Here is a 15,340-nt window from a genome sequence, read left to right as displayed (position 1 = left end):
AATCCCATGTCACTGTCTTATGCACCATCAGGGAAACCTCCCTTGAATAAGTTGTATGGCAAGAGTGGCAAGACCACTAAATCCAGATCTTTTAAGATAATCAAGTCTGTCTTTAACCATATGTGTTTCTTGAATAACTATTTTTTTTTTCTTGTGCTTTACGAATCTCTGTAAAAACCTGTGTACGCTTCAATGCTATACCCATGCCTCTCACATTTCATGACAGAAAAGTGCACTGAATAATCATCTCTACCATCTTTCCACAAAACCTGACATTCCCCCTATTAATAGTGACCTCTCTCCCCCCTGCTTACTTTCCCCTACTACTCTCATCTTTGCCCCACTCATCCATTCATCCCACTTCTATACCAAGTATGTAAAGTAGGTAGTAAGTAGGTAATCTTATTATCCTGGGGAAAAAAAAATTATAAAAAAAAACCCCACACATGTATGTGTTCTTACCCCTTCCTTTTCCCTATCTCCCCCCTTTCTTTCTGACTCCTTCCTCTTCCTCCCCCCTCCCCCTCTCCCTTCCATCTGTGTATTTATGTGTTCCACCTCTCTTGCACTTATACAGTGTATCACTTTACTGTGTATCAATTCCGCGCTTCACCTATTGTGTTAACCCAGACTTACTATCTATGTGTCTCCCTAGCTATGTGCCTCCTTCCCTTATTCCCTTTCCCCTTTCTTCCCCCCTCCCTCTCCCTTTCTATTTACTTTTCCTTTCAATCCTCCCTTATCAATAGCCTTTATCTTTAATATTATGTGTATTTCTCTGTGTCTATGTGCCACCGTCATAATCAACATCAACGTTCCTTCTCCGTCTTAAACTCAAACTCTTCTCCATTAACTATCACTGTGCTCTTCCCAACTTGAAAAAAAAAAAAAATACGGTCAACAACAATAATATGATTTTTATAACAGCTTACCTGTAACATCCTTTTCTTTGAGTACATTAGGGGACACAGAGCCACAGTATTTACTGAATGGGATATATATGTAGGCACCTTTAGGTGATGGACACTGGAACACCCTAGACAGGAAATCTAGCTCCCTATATAACCCCTCCCCTTACTGGAAGTAACTCAGATTTGTAGAAAAGCAATATACGTGTATTAGAAGAGGGGAGGGACCTCTGTATCCAGTGATGTACACAAAGAAAAGGGTTTTACAGGTAAGCTGTTATAAAAAAATGTATTTTCTTTTTCGTATATCACGGGATACATAGCCACAGTATTTACTGAATGGGATGTCCCAGAGCAATGCTATCTGAGGGGAGTGAGACACAAACCAAAGTAGGGTGCAATCAGACCTGAGGACCTATACTGCTGCCTGCAGCACACTGCACCCAAAGGCGATATCCTAATGCCTTCTCACATCCACCTGATAGAATCTGGTGAATGTATGGACTGAATATCAAGTTGTGGCCTTGCAGATTTGAGCCATGGAGGCCTGGGGATGCAATACCCATGAAGCACTAACAGCCCTAGTGGAGTGCACTTTGATTTGAAAAGGTGGAACTTTCTTCTTCAAACCATAAGCTTGAATAATTACTTGCCTAATCCACTTAGCAATAGTAGATTTCAACGCTGCCTCTCCTTTTCTAGGACCTTCAGGCAAAACAAATAAAACATTCATTTTCCGAACACGAGCAGTCGCCTCCAAATAGATTTTGACCGCTCTCACTACATCCAGAGAATGTAGTGACTTTTCTTCCATAGAGCAGGGTTCTGGAAAAAATTAAGGCAGAATAATATCCTGGTTTAGATGAAAACCTGAAACCACCTTCAGTAAAATCTAGGATGAGGATGCAATACTACTCTATCCTTGTACATGATTAAATATGTATCTTTATAAGAAAGAGCCTCTAATTCTGATACCCTTCTTGCAGAGGAAATAGCTACCAGAAAAACTAGCTTCCTTGTCAAAAGGACCAAGGGAATATGTTGTATTGGTTAAAAAGGCTGTTTCTGTAATGCCGACAGTGCTAAATTCAAGTCCCAAGGGTTCAGGGGTGCTCTAACCAGTGGATTAAACTGAGTTACCCCCTGTATAAATCTTCGGACCAAAGCGAACATTGAAACAATACTGATAAGTCCGATACCTGGCCCTTGATAGTACTCATAATACCTGGCCCTTGATAGTGCTCTAACCAGTGGATTAAGCTGCGTTACTCCCTGTATAAATCTTTGGACCAAAGCGGACATTGAAACAATACTGATAAGTCCAATATCTGGCCTTTGATAGTACTCAAGGCCAGCTTCATCTCTAACCCCATTTGCAGAAAAGCAAGGATTCTATCTATGACATACTTTGTGGGATTCCAACCCCTGGATTCACACCAGGAAACATATGACTTCCAGACTTTATAATAAATGACTCTGGAAGCTGGTTTCCTTGCATTAATCAAGGTAGATATCACTGAGCCTAAAAGCCAGCGATTCTTCAGAATGTGGGTTTCAATAGTCAAACCATTAAATTTAGCGTTTGTAAGGTAGGATGGAACACAAGTCCCTGTGATAGCAGGTCTGGACGTGGTGGTAGGGTCCATGGGGGCCCTACCGCCATCTTTACTATTTCTGCATACCAAGATCTTCTGGGCCACACTGGGGCTACCAGAAACACCGACTTCTTTTCCTACTTGATCCTGCAAAGAAGTCGTGGTAGCAGCAGAATAGGAGAGAATGCATAAATCAGTGAGAACTGATCCCACGTGGTCACTAACGCATCTGTCCCGCGGGCAAGTGGATCCCTTGTTCCTGACACAATGTTGTCCATTATGTTGTTGAACCTGGACGCAAACAGGTCTATGTCCGGGATCCCCCATCTTTGGCATATAACTAAGAAGATGTCGGGATGAAGAGACCATTCCCCTGGGAACAACTACTGGCGACTTAAGTAGTCCACCTGCCAGTTCTCTATTCCTGGAATGAAAATTGCTGATATGCATGGCACATGCTTTTCTGCCCAAGTTAGGATCTGGTTTACCTCACCCTGGGCTGCATGACTTCTGGTGCCCCCTTGGTGATTGATATAAGCCACTGCTGTGGCATTGTTGGATTGGATTCTGACAGGAAAACCCTGCAACCTGAATTTCCAGGCCTTTAGGGCTAGGTAAGCTGCCCAAATCTCTAGAATGTTAATGGGTAAGGTCCTCTTGGTTCTGGACCATTTCCCTTGGACAGTTGTCTATTCCAGAACTGCTCCTCAACCCAAAAGGCTACCATCTGTTGTTACCACTTTCCAGGTAACTGGTAAGAAGGATTTATCTTTCCGCAGATTCTCAGGTATCAACCACCAACTGAGGCTCTGATGCACTATTGGCGATAAAACGCATGGGAAAATCTAGAGCCTGGACTTGCTTGTTACAGGTAGACAGGATACTGTTTTGCAGCAGTCTTGAATGAAACTGAGCATAGGGAACCGCTTCAAATGAAGCCACCATCTTTCCCAACAACCTCATACAAAGCTGAATAGAAAGACCCTTCTTAGCCCTGACTACCTGAACCAGCTCCTTTATGGTGCTGATTTTTGCCTCGCGTAAAAACAACCTCTTCTGGGTTGTATTTATAACCAAACTCAAGTACTCTAGTCTTCTTAAGCCCCATACACACTATCAGACTTCTGCAGATTTTTTCCTTCAGATTTAACAAAACCATGCAGTGCATACAAACTGAAACTCCTAAGGTTTGACCTCATATTATATGGTTTTGGTAAATCTGAAGGAAAAAATCAGCAGAAAATCTGATAGTGTGTATGGGGCTTTACTGGTTTTAAAGAAGACTTCTCTAGGTTGAGGATCCAACCTAGGTATTCCAGGTAGTTCACTGTGGTGACCAAGCTTTGGTCTAAGCGGGCTACCGACCAGTCTATTAAGAGTAGGCCTTCCAGGTAAGCTATAATCGTTATACCCTGGGCCCTTAATCTGTCCAGAGGAGAGACCAGGACCTTTGTAAACACCCGAGGTGCAGTAGCTAGACCGTTACAAACTGAAAATGATGTTTTTCCACTTTGAAACGCAGATATTTCTGATGAGCGGGGAAAATAGGTACATGTAGGTATGCATCCTTGATGTCAATTGAAGCTAGAAGGTCTCCTCCTTGTTGGATGGAGACTACTGATTGGAATGATTCCATGCAAAAAAGATAAAATTTTTAGGAACAGGTTTAGATGTTTGAGATCTAGAATGGGTCTGACATCTCCATTTGGTTTTGGCACCGTGAAAGGGTTTGAATAAAACCCCAACCCCCGTTCTTCCATGGGAACCACCATGATTACTTTTTGCGACAAAAGTCACTCCAATGCTTGAAGGAGAGACTTCTTTTTCTCTGGGTCTTTGGAAACATTTGATCTGAGGAAACGAGGGACATTAAATGAGGGACGTTTACTTCTTTTCTTAACTGGCAAAAGGGTACTTTTCCCACTTGAAATCTTTTGGATATATTTGTCCAAATCTTCCCCAAACAGCCTTACACCGCAAAAGGGAAAACCAGCCAGGAGCTTTTTGCATGGTGCTTCGGCTGACCAATTTTTCAACCATAAGATTCTACGCATACGCACCAACCCAAGCATAAGGAGAGAGGTCTGAAGGATAGAATCTCTGATTGCATCAACTGCAAAACACCAAACCTTAGACACTAGCGAAAAAACTGAGGTACACAAAGTGAAGGGGAAGGGATATATAGGGAGCTAAACTTCCTGTCTAGGGTGTGCCAGTGTCCAAAGGTGCCTATATAACTCATTCAGTAAATACTGTGCCTCTGTGTCCCATGATGTACGAAAAAGAAAACATCATTTTTCATACATATGTCTACTTCCCCTACCTTCACTCCACCCCCTTTGCCTTCAAAATTACTTTAAAATAACACAAAAAAAACCACAAAACTAAAAAAAAAAAGAAAAAAAAAAAAGATAAATGTTCTCTCCCAGTATGTTCCCAATAAATCCTCCCAACGGCGTCCTTATCATAGGATATCTCTCAGCTCCTCCCTATCCATTATTTAGGTGCAGGTTTAAATGTCCGAATCCATTTATGAGCTTGCTCCGATGTACTAAAATACATAATCTTTCCTCCAACTTCCACTCTCAATCGGGCTGAGTAAGCCATAGAGCAGTGAGAACTGAGGAAACAACTGAAGTTGTGAAACGCGTCTTCTGATTGGCTCACGCGTCACTTCCGGATCCCAGAGCTTGCGTTTCACGCTGGAACGCACTTCCGGTTCCGGCCATCCAACCATCCGGACACTTAACAAAGCTGGAAACCGATGAAATCCATTGGAAATACAGAGGTGCTGCTCCAAATCAGCTTTTGGAACACAGAGGCAAGCCTATTGTCGTCCCCCCTGTCTGCTTTTATACTTCATCAGCTCTGCAAACCCTGTGGACCGGATTGAGACATGGATACATCCCTATTTAATTTACATGCCTAAATCACTCTGACCTTTGTGAGTAGCCATTTGGCCATGTTTTTTATTTTAATAAATACTTTATCTTTTATACTGCATTTAGTCTGGTGCACCTTCTCCCTGTTCTTTGTGGTCATACAAGAGCCTGCATCTTCTGTCAGACCAGACTGAACCCAGGTCATCACTCTCTGGTCTTCCTTCCATGCTTCCTTCCAGGTTGTGGTTGTGGTTCTGGAGGTGTGGCAGAAGGAGGTAGAGGAGCATGGTCCAAATCACACAAGTGTGTTGTTTGTGTGACTTGGCCCATCAACCCCTTATTCAGAGTTTGTATAATTAGCTCCTCACACATGAGGTGTTGCCCCTCCTCCATTTGCTGGAGTTTGCAGGCAGCCAAGGCGGCAAAGGCCCCTTGATATGTGGGGGTGGCTTTGAGGGCCACTGAAGCCTCCCCAATTAGCTTGAGAGCCGACTCCACATTCCCCCTCCCCTTTCTGGCCCTTTTGGGTGGAAGGCGGAGGGGAAGGACCTGTGATTGAGTCAGGCTCTAAGGCCTGCCCACCTCTTGGCTGCCACTTACCCCGCCTCTTCCTGGCTGCCACGTTCCACAGCCACCTTCTGGCTCCTGCATTCCACACCCTCCTCCTGGCTAAGGTCTTCCTGTGTATGAAAAAGGAACATACGTTTAGTTTTTGGTTCATCAAACACACACAATTTTCAGCTCTTGACTGTTGCAAATTGTTAACAAATAGAAAAGACTATCATTCTGTGCCCAGCATTTTTCATTCTTGGCCCAAATGTTTTGGCCACTACTGTCTATTGATATGTGAAACACTTTCTAAAATCAGCAATTAGTGAGCAAAAATCAAGTTAACATCATTCATTTTTACTCCAAAAATATGTAGAACAATAATATACCTGGCTCAAGCTGGGGTCCTCCAGTTCTTCCTGTCTGGAAGGTCCAGGTTAGGCGTCGGAAGCCTCAGCAGGGGTGGAATGAAGCGTAGAAGGAATTGTGGAAGGAAGAGTAGAGAGGGATTCCCTGACCTCAGCCTGGCCTGACAGAAAATGTATCCTCTCATAGTACCACAGCTTGGGGACATAAACTTCATCTGTTGCTGCTCCAGTTTGCATGGACTTCAGCACCTTCTTGTGCTCCCTCAGATATGTACTCCTCAGGCCACCAATTTTATTTTTTAAATAGGGGATGTCTGCCCTGGGGACCACCGGCTTTACAAACTCCAGCAGTTTCTCCATCTCTGCCTGCCTCTTTAATTTGTTGCTGTAGTGGGGATGGGTAGCTTGCCACAGACAGGGCAGCTCCCTGTACTTGTCGATGAACAGGGGGAGAAAGCTATGATCGTTAAACCCATCCATATTATTTTATCTGCAAGACACAACACAAGACAAACCCTAATGTCAGGCTAAACTCTCCTAATCTTGTCCCAATATAGGCCTCAATCTAGAAGCAGTATAGGCTAGTGATGTACCAAGTTAAAATTGTACCTTCGTTTGAACGATTGGCGTGTCAGCTTTTCCCTCTGCTCACAGATCATACGTATGACACACGCGTGTTGCATTTTATATACAGTATGCATGCGTGAAACTCCGCCCGCCCCTGACATTCTTTCTAGTCTATTCCCCGCCCCTTCTCTTTCAGCGCAGTGGGGAGAGCACATGGCGGAAACACAGCAGGGGCATGATAATTCTACAAACGAGGAGGAGGACAACTATGATGGGAAGTATGGACCTTACCCAAACCCAAATATTAGAAAGGCCAAGATCATGACTAAAGTTGTGAAGAGTCTTCAGAAGAATTTTGGGGTACGACGATCCAAGGATCAAATGAGAAACGCTGGTCAGACCTAAAACTTAGGGAGCACGATCAGTACAGAAGGATCAAGCGAGTTCTTCAAAAAAGTAAGTAGTTGTTGTGTGTTCATATTATTATTATTGCTTGCATACTGCTCCATGTGCTTTGATTTAATGTTGTACAGTTTAAAATGGCCACTTTCATGTTCATGGGTTCAATCGTTCGTAATAAACATCGTTCTTTAGCCAACTCCAAAGACGATGTTTTGCCAAGTTGCACTTGACTACATTCGTTCACACAACAGGTAAGTATTCCAGCTTTAGAAAGTGTCAAAAATAATGTTTTCACCTTTGAACTCTGCCAAAAAACACAATTGTATGACACTTCCAAGCAATGTTTCATATTCCTATTTCTGCCCTGAAATATCTGAAGTATTCCTTTTTTACATTCTCATAGGGGAGAGAAGACTCGGGACGTCTGAGGACACCAGGGACTCCACACCTCCCAAAGAAGGGGAAATACCAACACCAGAAGCAGAGGAGGAGGAGGAAGGAGAGATTGTAGAGATTGGCAAAATTGGCACCACAAAACGTGAGTGTCTGAGACCACAGCTTCTGGTAAGCTAATCAATGTATGCCTGCATATTTATAATACACTGTGTTTTTTTTTTGGTTTATTTTTAGGTGATGTGGATGTTGTGGAAGAAGAATCGCATTTTACCAGTGAAAGTGCCTAGATCCTCATTGGGGAGATAATGAGGTGCAATCGCGATTTAGAGAATATCCAGAAAAACATCAATGATGTTCAGCAAAAAATGAAGAACATCGTTGATGTTTTATGGAGAGTCTGAAACACCCAAAACTAGCTAGCGTCCATTTTAATAATTCAAAAACACTTTTATATTTTTAGAAAAGCCAAATTTAGAAGATGCACACAGTGTGTCAACATGTACTATCTCCCATCATGGGGGATCAATGTTTTGTGGGTGCAACCCCTTCCTTGCTACTAAAGTGGCTGAGATGAATGGGTTGCACCCCCAAAACACGTACATTGATACCCCATGATGGGAGATAGCACATGTTGACATTAGGCATGGGATCAGGAGGAAAATTGCCACTTTTTGATTCACAATTTGTGTGCATCTTCCAAATTTGGCTTTTCCACCCCATCTGATGAAGGCAATATCAGCACAGTTTGTACATGTCTTCAATTTTCAAAGTTGAACTTTGTAAGTTCCTGTGTTCTGTATGTTATGCTTTGGTACATGCCTGTTTACACAAAAACACCAAGTTAGAAAAATGTTACCAAAAATAATGTTTTATATACACCAAATATGTTGGTTTGTTGTAAAACCCTTTTCTAAACGCACATGTGAATGTGCGTTGAGTAAAAAGTTAAATTATCAACAATGTGTGGCTTCCTTTTTCAATGCGCAAAAGCAGTATTTGTAGTAAAGTTGTTGTTTTCTGTGACAGTGGGTGTTATTTATTAACCACTTTCAGACCGGACCATTTTGCTGGTAAATGACCAGAGGTCTTTTTACAATTTGGCACTGCGCTGCTTTAACTGGTAATTGCGCGGTCATGCAATGTTGTACCCAAACAAAATTTGCGTCCTTTTCTTCCCACAAATAGAGCTTTCTTTTGATGGTATTTGATTGCCTCTGCGATTTTTATTTTTTGCGATATAAACGTAAAAAGACCGCAAATTTTGAAAAAAAATGATATTTTCTACTTTTTGTTATTAGAAAAATCCAATAAACTCAATTTTAGTCATACATTTAGGCCAAAATGTATTCAGCCACATGTCTTTGGTTAAAAAAAAAGTCAATAATTGTATATTTATTGGTTTGCGCAAAAGTTGTCACATCTACAAACTAAGGTACGTTTTCTGGAATTTACGCAGCTATTAGTTTACGACTGCCTATCTCATTTCTTGAGGTGCTAAAATGGCAGGGCAGTACAAAACCCCCCCAAATGACCCCATTTTGGAAAGTAGACCCCCTAAGGAAATTGATAAGTGGCATGTTGAGCCCATTGAATATTTTATTTTTTTGCCTCAAGCGATTGAATAATGCCCAAAAAAATTTATTTATTTTTTTTACACAAAGTTGTCACTAAATGATATATTGCTCACGCATGCCATGGGCATATGTGAAATGACACCCCAAAATAAATTCTGCTGCTTTTCCTGAGTATGCGGATACCACATATGTGGGACTTTTTGGGAGCCTAGCTGCGTACGGGGCCCCGAAAACCAAGCACCGCCTTCAGGCTTTCTAAGGGCGTTACAGTTTTGAAGGCCATAAAATGCCAAGATGGCACAAACCCCCCCCAAATGACCCCATTTTGGAAAGTAGACACCCCTAAATTTAGGGGTACACTAGTGAGACTATAAAAAAATAACTAACCAACCAGCGTCACCTGTAACAGTTATATGGTGATCACTGGTGAAAGGGTTAACTAGGGGGCAATCAGGGGGCTTTATGCGGTAGTATATGGGGGTCCCTGGCGCTATAAAAAGCTGCGGCGAACCTAAATACCTACCTGCCTAACTAGCGTCACCTGTGACACTAATACAGCGATCAGAAAAACGATCGCTTATTAGGCTGGGTTCACACTGGAGCGATGCAGGAACGCCACGAATCCGCGGCGGGTTCCCGCATCACATGCCTCCCGGCGGCAGTTCACACTGCCCTATGCGAACTGCTGGGAGTGTCAGTGAAATGTTAATGACACCCCCAGAACAGTTCGCATATCGCAATGCGATCTGCAAACTCGGATCGCATGGTGTGAACACCCATGCGATCCGATTCTGCTGCGGGCCAAAAAAAGGGTCCCGTGCGAATTTGCGGCGGGTGCGGCGGGTGCGATGCGAATTCAGCCATACTATCTGTATGGCTGAACTCGAATCGCACAGAGATCGGATGTGATTTGCACTGCAGTGCGGTGCGAATCACATTCGTTCTCATAAACCGCTGCAATGTGAACCCAGCCTTAGTGACACTGGCGACGGGGGGTGATCACGGGGTTAAACCTTTATTGGGGGGGTTAGGGGGGTACATTAGAACTAAAGGGGGCTAACCCTAACTGCCCTAACAGTTATTACAGTCACAAATGACACCAATGCAAAAAAAAAAAAAAATGACATTGGTGTCACTGTGACTGGGGGGCAGGGGTAATTGGGGGGGGGGGGTGATCGGGGGGGTGTGAGTGTGCCTGGCATGTTCTACTGTGTATTGTCGTGTTGGTGCAACTCACCGATCCTCTCTCCTCGGTGTCGGAACGAAAAATACCGACACGGAGGAGAGATTACATCACTTCCTCTCCTGTGTTTACATTACAGGAGAGGAAGTGATGTGACGGAGGATTTTCATTCGTCGGGAGCGATCGCGAGGGGGTGGCCATGAATGAATGGCCGTCCCCTCATCCGGGATCGCTCCTGAACGAATACCGACCGCCGCAGGCACCGGGCGGGGGCCGATCGGGCCCCCGACCCGCGGGAAGGCAAGGACGTACATGTAAGCCCTTATGCCTGCCGTGCCATTCTGTCGACGTACATCGTCGTGCGGCGGTCGGGAAGTGGTTAAAGGCAAGTCCACTTTGTACTCCAAGTGCAGTTTCAGGTGCACTTTTGCAGTGCACTTGTAGTGCATCGTGGATTTGCCTTTAGTAAATAACACCCACAGTGATTTTTACATTTCCACAATCACGCCATTTTCATGACCCGACATATTTCTGCTATGGTGCTGAAAATGAACAATATTTTTGTCAGTAATGCACTACATACATTAACAACAAAAACAAGGTGTGTATGTAGCAGACCCACAACATAATAAGATTATAAGATTATAATAAGATTATCTGAAGAAGAGTCTGTCACCTCATCTCGCTCTGAAATTGGGTTTGCACTGTTGTAGAAAAAGGCCCAAAAAAACACAAAAAAAACCTAGGAGACACCTAAAGCAAAGCCAAGCAGTAAATGAAAACAAAGATTATTGGAGTTTGAAAGAAAAATGTATTTAAAAAATGCCTCTCAGGCATTGCCTGGCATATCAATGGCCCCCCTACCCACAAAGTACTCCACATATCTCGTTCTGACCTTGCCGGCGCTTTGGGGGGGCAAGCCAGGATGACCAGCTTCAATCTACTAATTGTAATGACGTGCACTTTTTAACACAAGTAACCTTTGCTTTTCATTTCTTTATTATATGGTTAGTCCTAATTGCCCAGATTTGTTACAGTTTCCAATTGCAAGGATATTCGCTGAACATGCAGACTACACCAGGTAAGTTTTGTGAAAGAAATTCATATACAGATTTTACATTCCTGCATATACTGAAAGCTTTTTTATAGGAACCTTTGTGTAAGGCTAAAAATTGTGCAGAAGCAACTGAAAGCACAATATGATTGAGTTTATATTCCGCCATGTGCATTGGAGTGAAAAATAGGTGTAACCGGCTGGCCATTATCCCGAAAGTGTTCTCCACTACTCTTATGGCTCTGGCCAGCTGCAAATTAAAGATCCTCTGGTCCGGGGTGAGGGTCCTCATCGGGAAAGGCCACATCAGATGGTTTGCCAGAGCAAATTTGTCCCCACATCCACATACAGGAAGTCATATGTCGCTGACACCACCGTAAAAATCACAATACTATTATACCCCTTGTAATTATAATAGTAGGACCCCAAGTTGGGGGGTGGGATGATGCGGACGTGTTTCCCATCAATTGCACCTCCACAATTGGGAAAGTCCCAACGGCTGGCAAAGTGGAAGGCCACAGTCTGCCATTCCTGTGGCGTTGAAGGAAACAGATTAGACACAAACATTTTTGGCCAAGATCAGTATAACATTTTTAGAAATTAGTATTTAAAGCCAAAAGTATAAGGTCCCCTTATCAGATTCCTCACCCCCCATCTGATGGCCCATTGTAAAAAATTAGGGGGGATGTTTTGGACAGGTAACCCTCTCCACTACATCGAGAGCTGAATACATAAATAATGTGTGATACTTTGGCCAGCCCCTCCTTACTTACACTATTGGCAGCCCACCGGACAGGTAACAAGTGTCATAATACAAAAAAAGGAACAAATTGAAGCACATTTTTACATTATGCTATTACCTATCAAGATAATAATAGGAGAAAAAAACCTTGAAACTGTAGCATTTGAAAGTATTAAGGCAGGCCCTTGGACTACATGCTTTGGTGAATTCATCCATAAATCTGACCACAAAATAGGTAGGTATAGTGTGTACTGGGTTTGGCAAAGTCAGCAGATAGAGGATTGCTATCAGCTGACCTAGCAGTTGGGGGGAGGGGGGTTCCTAATGAGTTTGGCCCACCAAAAAAAAAACTCTGGCACTCTGCATGAATTTAAGCACACACATAACATTTGTACACATTTTAGGAGGTGTTTAGGGGAAAGCAATACTATGGAGCTGACAAAATACATTGCTAAGTGACTAGGCTATAGGTTTATGGGCCCAGAAGAGCATGCTGGGAAGTTAGTGAAGGCAAATATGCATGAAGAACAAAAAAGGAACTTTAAAAGCTTCCAGCATTCATGAGGACAAAGGGGCACAGCATATCAATTACAGCAAATTGCAATCATGGTACTTAGGGAACAAGGAAAGAAATACAATACATTAGCAAACATTAAATACATAGAATGTGATGTTAAAGGAGAAAACTTACCTTAATATAGTCCTTCTACAGGACCTGTATGATGGCAGAACAAGTCTCTGGAATAATGATTCCCAGAGCCTGTGGGGAGGTGCCTGTCGAGAAATTGAGGTCCTGAAGACTTCTCCCTGTCGCCAAGTACCACAACATGGCGATGTGCTCCAGAGTGATGGCTTGCTGCATGCAGGTATCCTGCCTGCTGATATAAGGGGACAACAAAGCCAGCAGACAGTGAAAAACGGGGTCCGTCATCCGGAGATAATTCCTGAAATCATCAGGATAATTCTCCCGGATCTCACAAAGCAAAGTCATGTGCAAGAATTGGTCATGCTGGAGCAACCAATTCTTGATCTACGAACTACTCCTCGCCCTGTTCATGGACTGGGCTTGAGCTAAAAGCCCAACACCAAGCCCCTGTAAAGCACAAACTCTACGACGAGTACGTACACGAAACATGGCTTCAGAACGGTCGCGTGGTCAGAACGGACTAAGAGAAAGCACCGATAAACAGCAAGACCTGAAAGAACAAACTGAAAACCAGAAACGAGCGGACAATAAGCACTGCAAATCAAAGTGTACTATACCAAGATATAGCCCACAATGACCAACAAATGCGAACTGACTACACGCACTGATAATCAGATACGCACCGACAAGTACAAACTGAAGAGCAGTAACGATCTGAAGCACAAATCTGAAAAGCGCGAATCGCCTCTAACCAAACTTCTACTAACACGATAAACACGAGATCAGCAGGAGGAGCCCAAAGCGTGCCGCACGTGGTGCTGAACTTTGCTTTTCTAGTCCGTCGTACGCGGTTTACGTCACCGCGTTCTTGTCGACCGGAAATTCCGACAACTTTGTCTGACCGTGTGTATGCAACACCACTTCCTGACTAAATCCGTCGGAATTTATCCGACGGATTTTGTGGTCGGAATGTCCGACTGTGTGTACAAGGGCTAGCTGTTAAGGTATAAACTCTTTAAAAAGATAATGTGAAAATAAATTCTGACTGCCACAGACTACATTTCTCTCTACAGACATCGTATTTGACATTACCTGAAAAAAAAACGATTAACTTAAAGTTGATATAAAAGATTTCAATTAAAGGGGAAATTCACCCAAAAAGTGAAGTAACACTCATTCACTCCCACCGTCCAGCCTGTAAGTAAATTGTCACTATTTTTGGTAGGGTGGGGGGAGTACCTTTTTTGGCAGTACCCACTCCAACTTCTTCAATCGTTGCCTAGGTGAGGAAGATGTTGCCTTTTTCACCTCCCCTTTTTACCTGTTTGTATAGAGTTCAGCTTTATACAGTTTTAAACAGTAATTTCAGCAACAAGTAAAACAATTTAGTAAGGTACTAACACATTCCAGAACACTGCAGATTTACCTAAATCCAAGTTATCTGTAATCCACTGCAGACAGCCCATATCATTTCACATGAGAAGTAAAAGGGCAGAGTCTACTTCCTTAGGCCTGTAGACAAGTGCAGTCTCTTTTCTCCAATCCAGGTGGTGCTCAACCGCAGCAGCATCGCAGAGGTAGAGGAAACCAAGAGAAACACAGTTTCTCTGTGGTTCCTGGGTCACTGGGGCAATGACCCGGTTGGTTGCTGGCTGCCCATTTGACTCTGGTGGCCATCTTAGATCTGGCAGAGTCTTTTTTAGGACCGTGGCTCCTGGATTTAGCATGCATTTTTGTGAGTAGACAAATTAGGGACGGATTTCCTGTCTGTCAGGGAAAGTGGCTAGCAGTGGGGAAGGTTCCTGATGAGTAGGGACAGGCTAGGGATACACCATACTTCTTGGAATCCTCTTGCTTGGGTGTAGACTGACCAGGCTGCATTCTGCCCTCTGGGACAGATGCTATTGGCACACTCAAGAACTGCTCCATCTACTTTGGCCAGATATACTGTGAGTGTTACCAGCTGGGTACCTTCCCACTGGGCTGTTTGTATCATTAAACTTTCTTTGCAATATAAGTGCAGTTTATTGCAACCGGACTCTGTGTCTTCGCTGCCGTTGCTATTTCTGTACTGTCTGTCCCACCAATTGCATTGAAATTTTCAAACAGGTTAAATTTAGTTGGTGGCTATGAAGAACATCTTAATACTTATTTGCTTACATTGAGTTTACTGTATGTGAGAGGTGGCAATTACAGGCAGGCAGTTTTTTTTTACACAATTACCTGATTATTGTCAAAAGATAGCAGAACTGACTACATTGCATTAATACCTGGATTGAAAATTGAAGAACTGGGGTAAACTGTGACCCCTGTATGCATACTAAGCGCAGGTTTTATTTTTGGCTGAGTAAAGAAGATAATAATCTGTTGTTGCACAGAAGTGAAAAATGACAGGATTTCTGTGCAATTTTCAGTATAACTTACAGAGAAGTTATTGCATGTTTCTATTAATGTACAAAGCTGATATTCAAGTA

The 15,340-nt window shown here is 43.1% G+C and overlaps 1 protein-coding gene across 3 annotated transcripts in view; it reads right to left on the bottom strand.

The window, feature by feature from the left end:
* SLC13A1 (solute carrier family 13 member 1) overlaps positions 1-15,340 on the bottom strand; it is a 168,211-nt gene that overhangs the window by 140,017 nt on the left and 12,854 nt on the right. The window contains exon 1 of one of the 3 annotated variants that reach the window (XM_077473474.1): positions 5,986-6,004. The exons of the other annotated variants lie outside the window; for them this stretch is intronic. The gene's annotated coding sequence lies outside the window, so the exon portion shown is untranslated. Of the gene's footprint in view, positions 1-5,985; positions 6,005-15,340 lie in introns of those variants that run through there. 3 annotated transcript variants of the gene reach the window in all.

This window comes from Lithobates pipiens, unplaced genomic scaffold (assembly GCF_037356315.1).
Source record: "Lithobates pipiens isolate NorthernLeopardFrog02 unplaced genomic scaffold, aLitPip1_a1.2 Scaffold_8, whole genome shotgun sequence".
NCBI lineage: Eukaryota > Metazoa > Chordata > Amphibia > Anura > Ranidae > Lithobates > Lithobates pipiens.
Note: the sequence above shows the minus strand (reverse complement) of the source record. Positions and strands in the feature narration are given on the sequence as shown.